Source organism: Bacillus rossius, chromosome 8, assembly GCF_032445375.1.
Source record: "Bacillus rossius redtenbacheri isolate Brsri chromosome 8, Brsri_v3, whole genome shotgun sequence".
In the NCBI taxonomy this organism is placed as follows: Eukaryota; Metazoa; Arthropoda; class Insecta; order Phasmatodea; family Bacillidae; genus Bacillus; species Bacillus rossius.
The window spans coordinates 32,477,355-32,492,086 of NC_086336.1; the positions used below are offsets into that span (position 1 = coordinate 32,477,355).

Sequence of the window (14,732 nt, forward strand, 5' to 3'; positions counted from 1 at the left end):
TGTAACACAGTTATGGTAAGTTAACAACAAAAGCTAACATCAATAAATTCCATAAGTTACTCATTACAATCAAAACAAATGAAATCATCATCATCAAGTGTGAGCCCAACACAGTCCTCGTGGATCCAAGTATCGCAGGAACGGCATGCTCGCATGTCTGCAATAAAATCTTCTTGGCAGAACCACACAGCCATTGCTCTTGGGCAGCCCCTTCATCGGCATCAGCATTTCAAGTGGACGGTTGAGCCATGGTTGTAGAATCATTTTGCTGCAACGATTGGGTGGAATGTTTTTCAAAAAGGTTTCTTTTCAATGTTAGAGCTTTGTAGTTGACAGCCTTTCTTCGTGGGACTTTGCTACGTTAGGTTTTATGTTAGGTGTACCCACAAGTTCTTGAAATGGTGACTTGCTAAGCTTTACCAATCTTTGAGAAAGAGGCATGTCATCGTCTGATGCATCTTGGTGTGATACAAGACTGGGCGCAAAAGCTTCATCAGGTATCGCAGCACTGTTAAATGGCCAAATGCCTGTTGCTTTAAAACCACTGGCAATGTTTGTTAGTGTCATACATTTACTCCTAACAGGAGTGAATACATGAGAAAAAGTCTCCTTAGTAAGCTTCCTATTTGGCTTCTCGGGATCTTCTTCCCAAAACAAAAGGAGCTGCTGGTCCCAGTAGTGATCAAAAGACAAGAACACTGCCTTATCCAAAGGCTGAAGCTCGTGAGTCGTGTTGGACGGCAAGCAAAACAGAGTAATATCATGTTCTTCAGCTTTATCGACAATTGAAATGTCAAGGTGACATTTTGCTCCATCAAGAATGAGCAGTGTAGGGCCGGGAGGTTTGAATTTACTAAAATGTTCTAACCATTTAACAAACACTTGGGTTGTCATACTGCCTTTTCCTGTCATTTCCACAGCTGAGCCAGGCGGCAATCCATACCTAAATCTTTGTTTGTACCTTACACCCTTCAACAAAATCATTGGCGGTATCACTTGGCCTAAAGCACTCACACATACTACAACAGTAACGTTTTCCGCATGTTCTTGAGCTACAAGATGCACTCGCTTTGCTCCTTTTTGTGCCAATACTGACTGTTGATGATGTAACGTAAGTCTAACCCCTTTCTTGTCCATGTTAAAAATGTTTTGCGGCTGACTTTTTAAATCCAGAGTATCAATAGTGTCGGCAAGCTTAGTGAAATAATCGCCAACAATCACACGATTCAGTTTCTGTGCTCTAGCTGGATTTAATGATTGTGCTTTTCTGTTTGCAAGACGTGGATGACGGCGCATGAATGAACGGTACCATTCCCTACCTGCTAGCTACTCCTCTTTGTTGAATGGGTGTGAAATACCGTGCTTTTCAACAAATTTGTAAACACACCTGCATAGAATTACCGGTGTGAGTGGGAATCCAATTTCACAGAAGCGTATTATTCTGTTCTCTAGGTCACATTCTTGATCAATTGTTAGAATGCATCGTTTCCCCAGCTTACGCTCAGGTGACCCTGATTTTATATGATTCCTCAGGGTTCTGCGTGGTATACCCAACCTATTTTCCACATACCTTTGCGATTTCCCCTGTGATAGTAACCTCAGAGCTTCTTGCATCGTAGATTGGTCCCACTTTGCTCTCAGTCCTCTGCATTTCTTGCCCATTGTTCAATAATCTGGAACAACAATTTTATTTTTGTTATATCAAACAATAAGTGTTGGTTATAAGTTATTTTCTATGCATGTTGTAGATAGAAAAATGTGTGGCCACTAACAAGAAACGAATTTCCTTGCGGATAGTGATTAAGTATATATTTGAAATTCATTTTTAAAATAAAAATCGAAGCATGGCAGCAGTAACTGTCATATTTTCTTTAAATTCTAGATTTTTAAATATTAAAATTAATATATCTGGACAGAGATTAACATGTTTTGTTGAAATTATATTTTATTAAAAAGATTTCTTTAAAATTTACACTAATCACATTCATTAAAACTTTACTCAACAATAGTCAAACGTTATTTTAGAATTGAAATTCATGTACGTGAAGTGTAACATTTTTTAAAACCAATGGCAGGTAATAAGGCCCACCTCTAATAACACTGGGCTTTATTTCCTGTTAGCACGCCATTTTTGTTTTATTCAACACAAAAAAGAGGAATAGTCTTAACCTAAATTTTAATGCATGATTGCATTGTTAATAAAGTACACTAATACACTCTATCTTACCTTAACTTATTATTAATATATTGATTAAAATGTAGAGCTTCTTTTCTGTAGAAATGTTATAAAATAAAGCAAACACTCACCTCCAGTTTCTTTGACGTGATGTATACTGAACACAACGAAGACTACGAAGTTGATGAGTTTTTCGTTAGATAGCACTACTAGTAGCTTCATGACGGCACTCACAGCGTGCAAGATTTTTGGCGGGATATATTTTAAAAAACAACTGGGCCTTATTTCCTGGTGGGCCTTATAACCGCAACCTACCTTATTAAAGCCCGATTATATTTTATTTAAAGCGTGAACTAAAGATGAAGTAAGAGAGTGATATAAAGTTTGGAATTAACCATTTGTGTGAGACATTTGTTGCAAAATTCTTTATTTTAGTACATCTTTAATAAATCCATAAAATTTTGGCGCAAACGCCACATGAGAACACTTTATACCATGCGATTTCATGCTTTCAATTCGTGCTAGGATTATACCAACAATTTAGCCTTTATGGCTCTTAACTTAAAATCATAAAATAAATACTTATACTGAGTTAGTAGATTTTTATGTACAGTTAACGATGATTATATTATACATTTTTAATGATACGCTTAACAGTGAAAACAAACAAGCTGTACAGCTTTTCAACTGCCCTAAGGGTGCTACCATTAAGTCAAAAATTGTGAATTTTTGTGCAGGTTGGTTTCTCAATCCTCAGTTTTTTTATTAATAGAGAACAGGAAATTTCGTGTATTTGTCTGGCATAAGGGTAGAATTCAAAATCCTGTGTGATGAACCTATGCTTGCTTTGCCATTAGCTGATTTCTTGGCGAGAACTTTTTTGTTTTGTTTATCGGACTATATGATTGGCTGGGTATCGTTGGCGTACGGCCGCAAAAGGGCTTATCTAAATTATGAGTTCACCTCAAAGTAAGACCTCACAATGTTCCGTTTTTAATGTAGGCAAGTAGGTACTGACCAAAGTTAGTAAGTACTATTTTATTATCAGACCAAAAGAAGTAAAATACTACCATCCAACTAATGTTTACAATTTAAATCAGAAAACAATTGCAAGGAAAACTATAAATGTAGTTACGTAGAGACTTGTCATTACAAAGTTACATACAGATAAAAATAAACCAATAAACTAACCAAAGAAATAAGTTGAATTACAATAATGCCAAACTAATAACTATTTTTTGCAATGTAATCGAAACTAACGTCTAAATAATAACAAAACATTTTTGTGCAAATTATTTTTAGAGTTAACGCAGAGAAAATTTTTTTTCATAAGTATAGTAAATAGGTTATAATTCAGTTACATTTAATTTCCTGAAACTTTCAAACCAGAAATTACAGCTGTGTGTTTGCGTTTGAAAGCTACGCGTGTATTTTATAAATGTATCAAAAAAACCTAGAACGTTTTGCTTGTGCACTTAAAAATTCAATTGGCCATACCTACATAACTAACATTTTTTGTGAATATCGAATTAAATATTCGAAAGTTATCGTCGGAAAAAGTCACATAAAAACATTCAAACGCCGATCACTCTGCGCTGTTAGAAACTGCTGTAAATTTACGGACTTATACAAAGAATGCACCTCAATTATACGTAGAGAACTTCATAATTTAAACAACTGGATCTACGCCACATTCCAACTTTCAAGTTTCGTGTACAATTATTAATTAGGGTAGGCAGGCACATGGAAGTATAAGAGTGGTTTTTTGCTGTAGACTTTACAAGTTTTAAATGTTTGGTTTATTTACCAAGATTATTCTTGGTGATTCCTGTTCAAAGTACGTGATTAACGAAGATATCCGTAAGTTTACGAAGATCCCTAGAGAATTTGTAACCAGTATCACGGTGAGAATTTTTAACAGTGTAGTTTTTAACTGCGGTCCAATCACGCACAGAGTGCGAGGGTTAGAAGGTTTGCATTCTAACGTACGACCAAATGAATGCGTGAAATTTCGTACCTGTATATATTCATTTCACTTCGTATTTAGGACCACGGCCTCCCTTGGAGCTACACCTTTGGCGGCGGTGGCAAACGACGCGAACACTTGGGTGCAAGTCGTCGCCACACTGTAATTATTTTTTTTCTGTAAATTGAACATTTATATTCATGTAAACATACACATAATTGTAAACTTGTACTTACATTTACATGTAAAAAAAACTGTATCACTACAAACTAGTGTTCGCAGTAATACTGGGTCCCGATTCTTACCCGCGCATTTATGCTTTGTGTTGTCCCAGAACCTCTAATAGTTAAAGTTATATCTGTAAACCGTTCACTGAATAGCTTTAACCTGTTAACTGCGTACATAATAAAATCAAATTGTTGAAAATATATGTTGGTACAAAAAATTATACTTGATATAAAATATATTATTATGCGTTAACTTTCGTTATAAATACTCAGTAGATATTATATCGGAAAATTTATTTAATATATGCAAAAAAAAATAACCATAATAATGTGCTGTACAAATTAACTTTATCTTTATTTTGGTATTACAAAATATTTCATAACAACTGGTTTCCAACGAAATCTTTTGTAATATTTTTTTTTTCCCCGAGCAACCGACAGCTTGCGCCGGGAAAGTGCCGGGCTGTCCACCGCGCCGGACAAGCGGTGAACGAGGAAATGGAACCGGCGACAGGAAGGAGTGGCTGGTCGATAGTTGTGGGAGGGGGGGGGGGGGGGAGGGGCAGAGGGTGGGAGACTCGCCGCCTGAGACCCGGGAAGTGCCGGCTGGAAACGAGGACACATCGCCAACTCGACTCGACCGACAGCCGCGGCCAAGTCGGGCGGGCGCTGTTCGTAAAGGACTGGCTGCATTCTACACAGCCAGCGCAACATTTTCAAATCGATATCTGACGGTCATTCCCGTCAACCATTGCGCATATATCTATTCGAACACAACCTCTCTTGCATCCATCCCCCCTCCCCCCCCCCCCCTACAACTGAAAAATAATAATCACAAGAAGTTTCACGTTCTTGTCTTCTTGACTGAAGGAAAACCCTTTGATAGGGTCCAAAATCTTTCAGATCTCCTGGAGTGTTAATAAGGTTGCAGTTTTCATGCCCATTTCATGCACACATACGGTGCGCAAAGTTTCAGGAAAACAAAGCGATTTTAAAACTGCTCAAGATATCCGAGTGGGGCTTGTTTACGAAAAACATTTAAGAGTTTGCTGAGGGTAGATAAATATTTTTGATTTCGGATTAAGTTTTTAAACAGTCTTTTCAGAAGACTGAAAATGGCTAAAAGGCGTGTTTTCAAAGAAATTTTTAGGCATCAAACAACCGGTACAGATTCTTGAAAGCACTTATGGGACTTGAATTACACCTTTATCTTAATTTCTCCACCATATAATGTTACGGTCGCCGCTCAAATTTCATAATTGTCCTACGCACGACGATAAGACCGCGCGCCAGTTCAAAGCCTTGCGCTTAGAGGCGATACCGCTCTAGATGCACCAGCCTCACTATCACAAACACACCCCTGACTAGTCGGGCTCCTTAAAAAACGTCTTTATCAGCTTAATCGGGATTAATAGAGAGGAGAGACATGCCTCATTCTAATTGTTATTTGGTTGACAGTCTAGAATAAATCTATGTCTACACTTGAATGACTTGTCATTTGATCACTTGCTATTCGTCTAAAGAACTAGAATACAATGAAAACTCACCCAGGAAAACATCTGACCGAATCATGTGCGACCCGGAAAGAAGGTGAAATGTAGCAGCAGCCAATGAATGCATGCCATTGAACTGATTCTACCCTAGCACCAGGGTCTCTAGAGACTCATCCTACTCTGTGACGCAAGAGGAAAAAGAATACTGAAGTATATTGTGCAGCTGAGTAAATAAACATTGAAGCTTTCGTATAGAGACATACTTATATGTCGTTTTACTAATTTGCTTATCTTAAAAATGACTTTAAAAAAAAAAATAAAGCCCGTGCTGTCTACTTCCCTGTTTGCCTGCTGTCATATTTTTCACTGCTAACTGTACAATATATCGCTGCTGCCAAGAAGCTCACCCTTGCTGAAGAAAATTTCATTTCTAACTAATTATCAAAAGTCTATTGTGATTAAAAATTAACACTTATTTTTTGAACAAAATGAAGTTTTAAGAAAAAAAAATTGATTTTAAATCTTAGATAAAATTGTAACAATCAAGCAACGCCAACTAAACTGTTGTCATGGGAACTCACACATGAAGGTTCTGTCTCAAAAAACATCTTGGCTATTCCTTGACATTACTTACAAATGAGGGATTTTCCTGTTAATTCATTTCGATAAAACTCTTGCATTAATGTTAGGTCACAAATTCTACCACCAGATTTTAACAGAAAGATTTCTCGATTTCTAAAAATGTTCTAGCAAGTGATTATCATTATAAACACTGGCCTGGCTTCTTATATTTATTTGATATTATTTAATAAGTATCTGTTTAGGGAATTTTAGATGAAACATAAAATGCAAGAGAGCTATCGCTAGAGACCCGAAAATTTCGTGAATTCGTTTGGTGTCAGGCTAAAATTTATATTTTATGTTTGCCCAGTCAATATTGTTTTTCCATTGGCTGATTTCGAGTGAGAAAATTTTTGTTCTTGTTTGTCGGCACTACCTGATTCGCTTACTTCTCTCCTAGCTGAGCATAGTTTGCTCACGGTCGTAGAGGGGCGTGTCCAAATAAATGTGGTCCAATCATGAACACAGTACAGGAGTATGGAGGTTGCATTCTAGCTTGCAGCGAAACCAATCCGTGAAATCTTTGTACCTCTAGCTATCGTGATAGTTTAACAGGAAAACGAAATAACCAACACGACGTATGAAATCAAGCCGAAGTTCAATAAAATTTGTTTAAAAATAATTATAATGTAAATCGAGCATTGCCAAAATCATTTCAAGTTTATGCTGTGCCTGCAGTGGACGCAATCCTAACGCGGTTATTAAAAGTGGTGGTAGGGGCAATATCCTCTCCCAAGTCCGGAGTTTATTTATGTAATTTAATTTGGCTGATAGTTGATTTGTGTTTTAATTTTTTCTTTAATCAAAATCAGTATTAAAGTACTAAAGTTTAGTATTTGAGACCATAAATGTGTAATTATTCTAAGTCAACCTCTGAAATATTTAATGTCAGTTTTCAAAATGCATCCTTCTTTGAACGACAGCCGCTCCCAATAAGTCTTCCCACAGCCGCCTGTGACGGCTGTTGAAAAATCACGTCTAAATTTATTATTGAAAAAAAAAACTCATTACACATTCTTCTACAACGAAGTAGCTTTTCTGCATACATAAAGTTACGTCACATAGTCCCATAGCTATCCATATGCAAAAAAATCATGTCGAGCTGTGGCTCTGTTGCTGCGTAAAAGGACAAACAGACAAACACACTTTCACTTTTATAATGTAAGTAGGTATGTATATAGGTTTACAATAACATGTTAGCTGTACAACTACATGAGTGGGCGCAGATGACACGCAGTAAATGTCGAGGAAGGTTTCGAGCCCACCATCCCTAGTGTCGCAACAGTTAGCGGCTCGCGGTCGCTGAGTAGCCGGACCACACGCCTGCCACCCAGGCGATCCACGTTCGACTCTCCTTAGGCACAAACCCGCGTTTAATTTCTCCGCAAGTGGGGGGACGTTACCACGTGGGTTCGCCCAATCGAATGCTATTCCCTTGTCGCTTCTCAGTCATATCATCTACTCCTTGGTGCCCTCTTCGTCGACTAGTTCATCCATGGATTCATTTGTTATTCCATCTGTGATGTGTAAACATTTCAGCTCTCGGTACAGGAGTAATTTCGTGAAAATGAAACGGAAGTTGATGAACGTAAATGAGGGACAAAGATGGCGTACCTACGTGTATCAACGTAAACTCATAAAGTCACTTTTGTAAGCATTATGGTACATACAAAACGTGTTGGTGTTCCAAATGAAATTTTATGTTAGTGAAACTCCCTGGAATATATTTATAATTATTGCGTGTTGAAGTTTTAGCTCGTGTGTTGTTGCCAACACAGCATTTGCGTGTATACTAAGATTTACAAGGTAGGTCTAACCTGCATTTAAACATATCCCCCCTTTATTATATGTTTGTGTTACGAGTCAATTTTTATTTATTATTTTCGACTGTCATTAATTTGCATGTTTTTATTCATTATTTTATTCTTGTCAATTGTTTGCAGGAAAAATAGTATGCTATCACAATTGTCGCTTTACAATTGTTATATGACATTTTTTTTTCGCCGACCATTGGGACATGTTAAGTTAGTATCTCGCATGGCGTGGAATAACAGAAGTAAGCCAACTTTGCTTACACAACTTACCACACCATCAGCATCAAAGCATCGTAGCTGTTACAAAATATATGTTGCGCATCAAGTTCACTAACTTTACTTTTTGATTTTTAAGCTATCTTGAATACTACAGCATAATAACTGCATCATAAGTGTTCCGAAACTATCCGAAACGCATCAAATACACCGACTTTGAGAAAAATTGTAGGAAATAAAGAAACATTAGCCTTAACTACCTGAGTTGGATTGGTTTCGGTTCGGTTAGGTTATTACCATCTTGTTAAACAGACGTATAGTTAGGTTTTGAAAAGGTGGAAACATGTTTACAGTTTTTTTTTTCTAAAATGAATACTTTTCGTATATTTATCACACTCGGCATTCTTTTAGATATTTGCGTTACATTTCGTGTCTGAGTATCGTATTATGGGTTCATTCGCAACATGAAAACACATAACTTTGCTCGTTACCGAGTTTACATGTTTACACATCACTGGCAAGTACTAAAAGACTAGCTCACAATTTCTTTTTTTTTCTACTTTTCTTTGTTCTGAATGAATTTGAAAGAATTTCTTTTAGCTGTGTGTTTCGAGCGAATACACAATGGCACAGTGACATACTTCGTAACACAGAAGTTATGACGCAGGTTCACAACAATTACGTTAATAGTTCGCAGAGTGTGACTTTGTTCCTGGAATGAAAAGGGGGAAGTAGCCTCCCTCTTCCCACGCAATTGTTATTTTTTCGTTCACGTGGGACAGTATATTTCTTCTTACGTAAATAGTTGTCACATGTTTCAAATTTGTTAGAATAATAGAAGTACTTACATTGCATGCGTTTGTTCAAAAAATAAAATGTTTTATAATCAGACTCTAATAAAAATGGACAATTTGAATGCTAGTAATAATTGTTTTCGATTAACAAGCATAAGTCAAGTTGCTAAGATTAATTAATACTATACATATTTGCGAATTATTTTCAAATGATGTAATAAAAATGTGTGTGTAACGATATTCTAAATGACAATTCCTTTGTTTGAGATTCTTACCAGATTGACCTCTTTTAAAGGTTATAAAACATTTTGTTTTAAAATATTTAATGTGAATATGTGATTACTCATAAAGATCGGACTATAGATTTAAATTCGGCTCTGTTATTTTGCCTACGAGACATTTTAATTTCGCAAATCGCAGTATTTGGAAATGTGTGATTTGGTGTATTGTTACCTATGAACATTGTTAAGTGTTTTTTTTAGCGTGTGCCTAGAGTGTCATCGGGAAACAAAAATGTTACCTCTTTAAGTGAAAATGTTTTTTATGGTTCTAAATCAGTTATAGGCTTCTGCTGACTGACGGTAGATTTAACACATTGTCAAATAAGTTCAAGAATAAGCAACAAAAGTAAATAGCCCTACTTATTCCGATCGAATCTATTTCCAGACACATTGCACTCATTTATGGTAGCTATGTTATGTGTATGTGGTTGATGCAGAATAAGAGGAACATCTGAGTTCTGATTCCAGCCAGGCTGACTCTGATGCTTCCCGATATCACTTTAGAGAAAGTGCGGCAGATGTGATGTACATGTATGTCGTTAGTGTACAATGCCAGGTAACATGTGATCCCTTGGTTTTCTGATGTCACTCAAATCAAAGTGACATCTCTGACGTACATGCGTGTGATTAAAGTTCAGTGACAGGTATAAACTGGGTTGAGTCTCAATACAGCCCGCCCTGACAATGCTTCCAGATGTCACTCAATCCGAGGGCGGCATCTGTGATGTACATATACAAGGTGAGTCAGAATTCGACCACCAAACTTTGGCTGCAGGTTCATTCACGACAAAATGTGTAGGACGTGTGGTCTTAAGTGCTTCCCAAGGCATGTCTTTGCAGTTGGAGATGAACAATATGTTATAGTAAACTAGCTAATAACCCGCGGTTTGGCTTTCGCAATTTCAAAGATATTGTGGTATTTTGCCATTGAAAGAAAATAATATATCTTATTTAAAACCTTATTACTAAAGAAATAGGTAAAATAAATTGGCAGGTGTATGAAAGATTTAATTCATAACAAAACTGTATAAGAATGATTTTTTAGAAGTGGTTCTGCGTAGGCCTTTGCAATGTTTTAGTGTAGTTTAAATATCTGATTTTATTAATTATGTTTTAGTGTGATCGAGAATATGTTTTACTTTAATGATATCAGACTTAGGTACTTCATTTTCATTTGATGAGAACAATAAAACTTGGTTTAACGCACACCATTTTTTTTAAAATTAGGTTAATGCCATCGTTTACACTAACATTTTAATTTACTATGGTTAAAGCTATGCTTAGAATAATTAAATAATTTAACCTTACTACAAATACCACAATTAATTTAAGTTACTCAGTACCTACGAATCCAGTTTTAATAAAAATGTTGAGTACAGACATAACATTTATTATGTAACCTATTACTGATTTCTTAGTTCCGCTTTAAATTATTTAAAAAGAAATTCCCAAATTTTTTACCCCGCTCCTCGTTTCACACAGTAAAGACGTTTTAAAAATTTAGAGCTAAGTAAATATTTATGGCATTATCTGTTAACCAAATAAGACGAAACTCATCCTTTTTTACGGCAAATACATACTTCAAAATAATTACATTAAAATAATTACATTTATATTGAATTTAAATTTATCTTGCCAAAAATGAATTAATTGATTCCATCACTTTATTTTTATATTTTTAAAATTACTAACTGGGTTACAACTTAAGGTGTGTCATTTCGAAAAACTTTAAATTAGACAAAGTAGCTTAATGTATGTGTATTAATCATTTCCAATATCTTAAATTAAGTTTGATTTGATCAGGAGATATTATTTATTTTATAATCTTAAAACAATATTTTCACTATTTTACCCCTTAAGAAGAATAACTTCAGTATATAGTAAAAAGGAATGGGTAGATATTGTATGTTTATAAATCATACGTTATAACTTGAACCCGCTTGATTAGCTTCAGAGGTACGACTTTTAAAATAAAAATATATATATTACCGCCTTGTCACCCCTTTCGCGGTAGAATATAGAAATATGGTAAAGGTAAAAACACGCTATTATAATAATGCAAGTTATTATTTCTCAGTTTATTATCTCCATCTTAATTTGGATATGTGAAATACGAGAGCTGTTTTTTTTTGTTTCAACCTCCGATGTGCTATATAAAAGACAAATTTACATAACATTATAATGTTACTACCAAAAATTTCAGCAGGGTCTTAATTATTTTTCTACATAATCTCCAAAACGATCGAGACATTTGTCATATCGTAACTAACACAAGTTTCTCGATTCCTTCTTCAAATAAATTAGCCGCCAGTGAGGAGAGATACAGGGCCAGCGCCTGGATCTCCCTGTCCCTCACGACGCCGCTGTGAGGCTATGGACTGATAGTGCGGCATACTGGATCGCGCGTCAAGAATTATTGCAAGAATTTGCGGATAGTGGGGTGGAATGCGCCGCATCGATAGTCCACCCGCCTCACAGCGACGTCATGAGGCAGAAGGAGAACCAGGCGCTGGTCGTGTGTTTATTTGCACTGGCAGCTGACTTCTTCGAAGAAGGCATCGAGAAGCTTATTTTTTACGATATGAAAAATGCCTCGATTATTTAAGCGATTATGTACAAAAATAAGTAAGACTCTGCTGTACGTTTGGGGATAAAATTATTATGTTATGTAAACTTGTCTTTTTTGACGTGACAACGTCTAATAAATCGATGAACGCCGGCTGCACGCAAGAAAGTGTCCCGTTGCGCACATTGTCCCGTTACGCTGTGTCCCGTTACGCTTACTGTACGCTTACGCCTTATCTATCTCTCTTCCACTCGATTGGAACAACCATCGATTTGACTTTTTCGAGGCACATTAAACTTCAAACACTCCCATTCGTTTCCTACGTTTCCTATCATCGTCCTTTCCTTAACAGAATAACACAGATTGGAAGAAGTTAAATAGCAAACATGTATAAAAGTTATAGTTAAAATAATCTCTTCGTTAAAGTAATAATATATTTGAATTAATGAGTGCAAATAAAAGTAAATATATGAATTAAATTGTAGATTTCATTTCACTCCTTTGTATCCATACAAAATAGAGATAATTCAATAAAAATGATTCAATTTTATTCATAAAAGTATGCAATCATTTCATCAATGTTTTGTTATGACGTCACGTTAAACTATTGTCCGTAAACCGACTTTACAGACAACCCATTTTTTCATAACCTATCGGAGGTTAAAAAAACAGCCCTCGCATTACTATAAAAACTAACTTGCCCCCGGCTCACTGCTTTTGGGGTGGAATATCGAAGAATGGTAAGAACAACCCACATTTATGCTTTCTTACATGCAGCAAATATTTGTTATAGAGATATATGTTTATTTATGATAAAACAAAACTTACACCCTTCTCATACCGTAAAAAGTCGAAATCCGGAAAATTGAAAAAATCCTATTCGTAACTTTATATGCTTTTTTTCCATTCTAAATTTCTTAACCTTATATTTAATATATGTGGATACAAGCATTTTTTTATTAAACCAAATTTAAGCCCTCTGCAACCATTAGGGTTTTAATTTAGCAAAATTGTAAAATTTTGGTTGGTAGTTTTCATATGTTAATTTTGGTACCCAATCTCTTTCATTATGTTGATTAGAATCAAAGTTAAAAATATTCATCTTAAAACCATATTATCCCTTTTTCACCCATTAGGGTTTGAATTTCGTAAAATGGTAAAATTGTTATTGGGTTATGTGTGTTTACTATTGAACCCCAAAACTTGTACTATGCTTAATTACATTTGAGGTATAATTAATTACCTTAACATTATATTTACCTCTTTTTTCACTCCTTAGAGGATGAATTTCGCCAAATGGTAGTTTTGTACTTAGTGGTTAATGTATGTTTAATTTTGGTACGAATATATTTTATTCTTGATTAGATTCGGATATATATGTAAAATTATTTACCTTAAAATCCCATTCACCCAATTTTCATTCCTTAGAAGTCGAATTTCGGAAAGTGGTAAAATTTTGGTTGGTAGTTTTTATTTTTTAATTGTTGGGATCCATTATATTTTCTTATGCTTAATTAGATTATAACACAATATCCACCCATTTTTCACGTCTTGTGTGTTGGATGATGTAAAATTGTCAAATTAGGTTGCTAGTATTTGCATGTTTATTATTGGTACCGAATATATTTTCTTATGCTTGCTTGATTAAGTTCAGAGATATAACTTATTATCTTGAAACGGTATTTAAAATTTCATCACCTTAAGGGTGGAATTCTGGAAATATGTATAGACTGATTTTAAAGTTTCCCAGAGCCTTTTCTAATAAAAATTTCATCAAAATCCGTCAAGCAGTTTTTGACTGATGCTTGAAGAAACAGACATAGACAAACATTTTGTAAACTATATTTTTGAGTGCTCAATAACGTAAATAACCATTTCCAATAGTTTTGTCACACTTTCATTCAATTTACATACTTTTTACCTCGAACAGTTTCATTGATAGTAAAGATGATAGAGAAAGTATGTAAGATGGAGCAATGAGCGTCGGGATTATATTTAACCGAGTGAAGTTCTACAACCAATTATAATTTTGTTTCTGTAGAAAAATGATTAAAATTTAAATAATTGGAGGTATAAACATGTTACAAAATATGTGTAAACTGAAGGTTTTACTCCCAATTACCTTAATGAAATTATTTTCCTACAGCCACAAATTTTCATTGGTCGTAGAAATTTGATTAAACATATGCCAGGCTCTCTGTGTTCCATCTAAAATATTTTACATATAGTAACAAAAATTGTCCAGCCCCAACTTCAAGGACGTATACCAGTCTTGGGAAGCACTTTACACCATTAGTCACATTATATGTTATTATCTTATTTTGTCGTGATGAACCTGCAGGAGACGTTGGTCAGTCGAAATTAGACTCACGTGTGGTTAGAGCACAGTAATAGAGAGGTATAACCTGGGTTAGAGTCCCAATATTGGTTTCCCGACGTCACCGATGTTATATAGTCTTCCATAAGGTTCCAAATGTTCAAGAACTTTCCATAACGTTGTAGAATATTATGGAATGTTCTAAAATTGTCCATGGTGTTCCAGTATGTCCGAGAACGTTCTAGAATGTTCCAGGATATT

General features: G+C 35.3%; 1 protein-coding gene across 1 annotated transcript in view; it reads left to right on the plus strand.

The window, feature by feature from the left end:
- LOC134534716 (uncharacterized) overlaps positions 1 to 14,732 on the plus strand; it is a 187,094-nt gene that overhangs the window by 162,855 nt on the left and 9,507 nt on the right. The window lies entirely within an intron of this gene.